Raw genomic sequence first — 5904 nt, forward strand, 5'->3', positions numbered from 1 at the left:
ATCTTAAACCTTGAGATGGGTTTCTTGAAAACCCTAGTTTAGGAATGATGATTTATTGTTTAGATTATTAGAGTATATGTTAGAATTCAGTTGGAATAATTAGAGTAGGCTTACCTTGGTGTTCTTGATGATGGAGGAGGGTAGAAGGTCGTTCTAGGGCTTGAAGGAATGAAAAATAATGATTTGAACTGATATGGACGAATATATACTGTTCTGGAAAATTGAACTTTACGTCCAGCAAAATACTGGCCGTATTTTGAAAGACGGGCCGTATTTTGAAATACGGTCCGTATTCCGTATGGACTGCACTGCGTCTCTTCAGTAAAATGACAATAACTCTTTGCACAGATGTCCGTTTGACCCCCATAATATACCGTTGGAAAGGTATTTCAAAGCTCTACAACTTTCATCAAGGAGGTTTTCCAAATTCCAAATATGTTTTCAAATACGGGCCGTATTTTGAAACACAATCTGTATTTAACGATGTAACCTCTAAGTGTCAAATTTCAGAATGCTCAGAAATCTTTGGTACCAGTTTACGACTTGAAATACGGGCCGTATACTGAAATACAGTCACTGTTCATGAGCGTAAACCACCATCTTACAACTGAAGAGGAAATTTTCAATTCCCACATTTTTTATCTGGTTTTCTAAGTCTAGGATCATGGTCAAAGCTTAGGTTAAAGGTACGGGGTGTTACAGAGGGACAGAAGATGTGGAAGATTAGAGTCTAAAATTGGAATAATTGGTGCCTAATCCCTTACTTTTTTAATTATTTTGCTGTAATTAGTGAAGTCTTACTCTCTCTGTCCCAATTTATGTGATACATTTTTCTTTTTAGTCTGTCCCAAAAAGAATGATATATTTCTATATTTAAAAATAATTTAGCTTAAAACTTCCCCTTTTATCCTTAATGAAATGATTTAGGGCCACACAAATATTTATAGCTTGTTTTGGACCACAAGTTTTAAAAGTCTTATGTTCTTTCTTAAATATCGTGTGTCACGACCCAACCCCGTAGGCCGTGACTAGTACCCGATATGGGTACCCAAACACATCTATCCAATGCTATCTCAACTGTTATCAAACGCATTCAAGTATAAAGCAGAAGCCGTCAAGGCTATATTTCAAATTTAAATAATTTCTAGAAAAATTTTGGCAGAGTTTCCTTTGTTTTACAGACTATCCAAAATAACCCTGCGCACAGAAAATACCAACAAAGGCCACACCGGCCAACAAAGCAACATATAAACATATACGGACCGGCCGCCGCGGCGAATGGGATCGCCCCAAATACAACATATACACACATCCGCACAGAAAGACCCTAACCCACAAACACATCTACAGGCCTCTAACAGACATACAGAATCATATGACGGGACCGGGCCCCGCCGTACCCGGAGTTGCCATACATACAGAATATACAGAAGACAGAAGATATATACCAAAAGTACACGCTCCGGATCAAAGGAGCTCTTCAAAATAGCAGAATCTGAGCCCTAGACTGGCGGCGTATCTTCAAGTGCGTCTGTACCTGCGGGCATGTAGCGCAGCCCCCGAAGAACCGGGGGTCAGTACGAAAAATGTACCGAGTATGTAAAGCGGAAACATAACAAACATAATCATAGTCTGAATCAGAAGCACAAAAGTATAGCAAACGGAATCGTAATCCAACGAACAGACAGAGATATACCGGACAGAGTCGTAGTTCAGACAGACAGACAGAAGGATACCGGACAGAATCATAGTCCAGACGGACGGATAAAATCATAATCCATACGGACAGACAGAATCAAAATCCAATCAGACTGACAGAATCATAATAGGGCACAAGAACGTGGTCGCCCCTCCTGCCTTTGGCGCCACAACGTATCACATTTCAGAAGATTTCATATCTTCGAACATCTCCGTCACATAACACATCATATCATAACCACGGTAATCCCGGGGACAGATCACACGCCGGGAAACCGGACACATCATAATTCGTAACATATACACGGTAACCGGGAACGACATATACCACAGTACCCCGGAACGGGACACATCATACTTCGGAGTTCATACATGGGACCCGGCCCCCGACAAGGGACTCGGTGGCCCATCCGCACGATATAAACCGGTGAAAGGAATCATTGTTGACACCCAATTTTGTCCCGCCTCTCCTCCGAAATACCTATTTACGCTTCTAATATTTTGGAAAATTAAAAAATATATATTTATATATATATTTATATTTTTTTTTACTATAATTATTAGCCTCTTATCAATACCAGCATTTCATTATTCTATTATTATTATTATTATTATTATTATTATTATTATTATTATTATTATTATTATAATTCACAATTTTATCATTTCATCATTTTTTGCCAGCTTACGCACAAACATCGCATTTATCTTTGCATAATTAAATAATAATATTTATTTACTATGGATTTTCGAAATATTATTACACGGCTATTACAACGCCATTTTTTATCTGAGCACTAATGATTGCATATTTTATATTAAGTAATATTTTAACACAAGTTGTTTAAGTAGGTCTTTTATCTAAATGTAGTAGCCCAATCAACTCATACTATTTTTCGGATCAATTCACAAAAAAGCAGTCCACATTTTAATTTACCTGGTATCATTTCAATTTACCAGCCCAACTTAATTCACCCCAGCCCAAATAATTAACCAACACTTCGGATCAGCCCATTCATTTAATATCCAGTCCAAAAGAAATTGACCCAGCCCACGAAGTACCGGATCCGATCCATTCCGTTTTGGAATAAGGTAAGGGTTTCCCCTTTCATTTTTTTTCTCCCCACCGCCGCTCATCTTCCCCCCTCTCTTTTCTTTCCCTTCTCCCTTTCTTTTCCTCTTTCATCGTCATCTTCAACCCCACCACCGCCGCTCCATTTCTCATCATTGTCCCCACCACCGCCGCCTGCACCCCGCTCCCACTTCCCTCTGTTCCCCACCTTCGTCTTGTCCCCCCGCTCCACTCTCCTTTTTTCTTCAACTCAAAAGAACCCCCAAATCCCCATAAATAGTGGGGTGGAATCGTTTACAGGGGACAGGTTTGGAGAACCCCCAAAATTGCCTTGCAAAAACGAGCTAGTGGAACCCGAAATCCCTAAAAATAAGGAGGATTTTTCGGATCGGTGAGAACCCCCCAAGAACGAGGTCTTTCGATTCATGAAATTCCCCTAGAACTAGTTTTTCTTCTTGATTGGTGAAACCCCAAGAACTGGTTTTACTTTTTTTTTTTTCGATTCAGGAAATTCCCCAAGAACAAGTTGTTTTAGCCGCTCAAATCCCCCTGAAAAGCTTTCGAGTCGCGAGAAATCCCCTCTTAGAAAACGTCAGTTCTTTTAGCAGTGTTGTCGATATCGAGTCAAAATCTAAATCGTTTCTTTTGTTCTGTTTTTCCCTTGGCATCCGTTTGGATTCTAGTGTAGACAAATTCGGTATTTGTGCTATTTCGAGGTAGATCGGAAACTCGAAGCCTCACTTCGCTGCACCCGAGGAAGGTCAGCAATTTCCTCTCTTCTTTGAAGTTCATTTTACTGTCAATGCGATGTTTTGTATGAGTTATTTTCCTATGTCGACATGTAGTTGTTTTCGGGTTCAGTATTAATTAAGGAGTAAGCATCGTCAGGTGTTTGATTTGGGCATGTTGAAATTGTTAGTATAATTATGTCGTTCGGTAGTTTAAACCAGGATCGCGTATGTGAAAGTTGGTTGTATTCAGTTGTGTTCGATTTATTTGCCAAGTTTAATCCTGCTCGAAAGTATTTAATTCCTGCTTATTTGGTAGCCTAGATCCTGTTTAGTCGAGATTCAGTAAGTTGAGTAGTCGGTTTGACCGACGTTGTGTCTATTTCAGCCTCTGTTTGTATTATCTGCTTTCATATGCCTTACATTTTCATTGGTTGAGATAAAGTGACAATACTGATAGATATTATTCCAGTTCTGCTCAAGATTAGTTTGGTTTAGTTTTGTTTAGTTTTGAGTTTAGTGTATTTCACCCTCTGATGGGTAATTTGATCCTCAGTATGTCGTTCGAATATAATTAGCAATCTTAAGGCTGTGTGTGGCCATTGCCTTATGTGTTTCAAGCTGGTTTACATTCTTAATGTGTTTGTAGTTCATTCATGTATGTAGAATGTACTCTATTAATTGTCGAAAGCATGTTTTAGTAAGATTAAATATCAGTTTTTTTTTTTGGACAAAGGCAGATGTTAATATGCATTTTGATTGAACATCTAATATTAAGATTAGACGATAGTATATTTCTTTGTCTTGTATTTGCCTGTTGATTAAGAAATGATGCTGCCCATGTGTGTGTTTACCTAAGATAGCCGATAAGAAATGTAGCTGTGAGGTTAAATGTTTACTTGGGAGAGCCTAAGATAGCTCAGTGTATTCAAGTACGACGCTGCCCAAATTCGTATATTAGATTGAAAATGGATAATGATGAAAACAAGCCTTTCCCCTTCTAAAACTGCTTTGGGAGTGCGACAACTACTTATTCGGTTTATTCTCTTTTGAGTATAGAATCGATTTTTATATCTTTTGAATTAAAGGCAGATTTCTTTTTCTTCTTTTCCTTCGAAATAAGTTGAATCTGCACTCATGTCCATAGTCTGTTTTCTTTTAAAGAAAAGGTAGTTTTTCAGTTCCTGTTTCTGTTTGTTCAAAATTAGTATCAACAAACACGGCAGCAACCACATCAATATACCTAGTTGAATGTTTAAATTAGCATGGGATCGGTTAATTAAATTTCACGGATGTTAAGCTTTACATTGGCTATGGTGTGGGGTATGAAAATATGGAAACAATCTTTTGGTCCTCAGTTTCGTTTAGCTGTTATATGAGTTTATCAGCTGCTTACAGATGAGTTTCACCTTCTCTACTTTAATGTGTCTGAATGAGATTGTGAATATTTGAGCCTAAATACAGGCACTGCATTTTGTTTACACCCTTAGTTGAGTTTGTGTACCAGCCTGAACTGCTAGGACCATTTCAGTTTTGTTTGTTGTTGCAAAACATGACCTTGTGAATTCGACATTAGCAAGTTTAACTAGTAAATGTTTGTCAGGTTATTTTAACGTACAAAGAGGATCTTGTGTTTGCTCCTGCTTGTTCCTATACCCATGTTGTTGTTTACCAACCTGCTGATAAAAGCCCAGCCATGAAAATGTTGTGTTGGGCTATTAAAGTGAAGAATGCCTAGCTAAATTTTCAGGATATCATCAGACTTGCTCGACGTGTTGTTTGCTTCTGTTTCAAATGTCGTTGTATGAGGTCCTTGTCCCATCTGTGTCAGAGGTGCCTGTATGTCCCCTGTTGTGTCGATCTCTTTGTTTATTTTTCGCCTAAAGCCTAAACCTTTTGTCATTAAACCTGCGAAACTGCCGTGTGGTCTAGAATGAGTCTCATAGTGCATGTCTCTACTCGTCTCCTCCCCTGAAATATCATATTCCTCTTATGAAAGGTAGCTTGCATTGCTTTGAGAGATAAGAATATAGTATGATAATTGAATTTGAGGTTGACTGGTTTGCATTGTTCTTTTAAATGCTATATGTCCAATTATAGAATGATATACTCAGATATACCTGAAGTATACAGTCTCGTGGTGCCCTTCAGGTATAATGGGACTTGTATATTTAAGGTATACCAGAGATATACTATTTCTAGGAATGCTGATCCAAATTCTTTTCGTGACCTTACATGCTTCGATTTAGATAAGATTTGTCATTGCACAAGATTGATGAAATTTGGGAAGTTGGTGATTGTTTAACTAAGTTTGAATCTTGTGTTTTTCCTCTTGTTAGTTTGAAGTATATATTTTTCTCTCTCTCTTGTATGTTGAAGTTTGGGGAAGTTCTTTAAGACATTAAA

The sequence above is a fragment of the Lycium barbarum genome, chromosome 4, assembly GCF_019175385.1.
Source record: "Lycium barbarum isolate Lr01 chromosome 4, ASM1917538v2, whole genome shotgun sequence".
NCBI lineage: Eukaryota > Viridiplantae > Streptophyta > Magnoliopsida > Solanales > Solanaceae > Lycium > Lycium barbarum.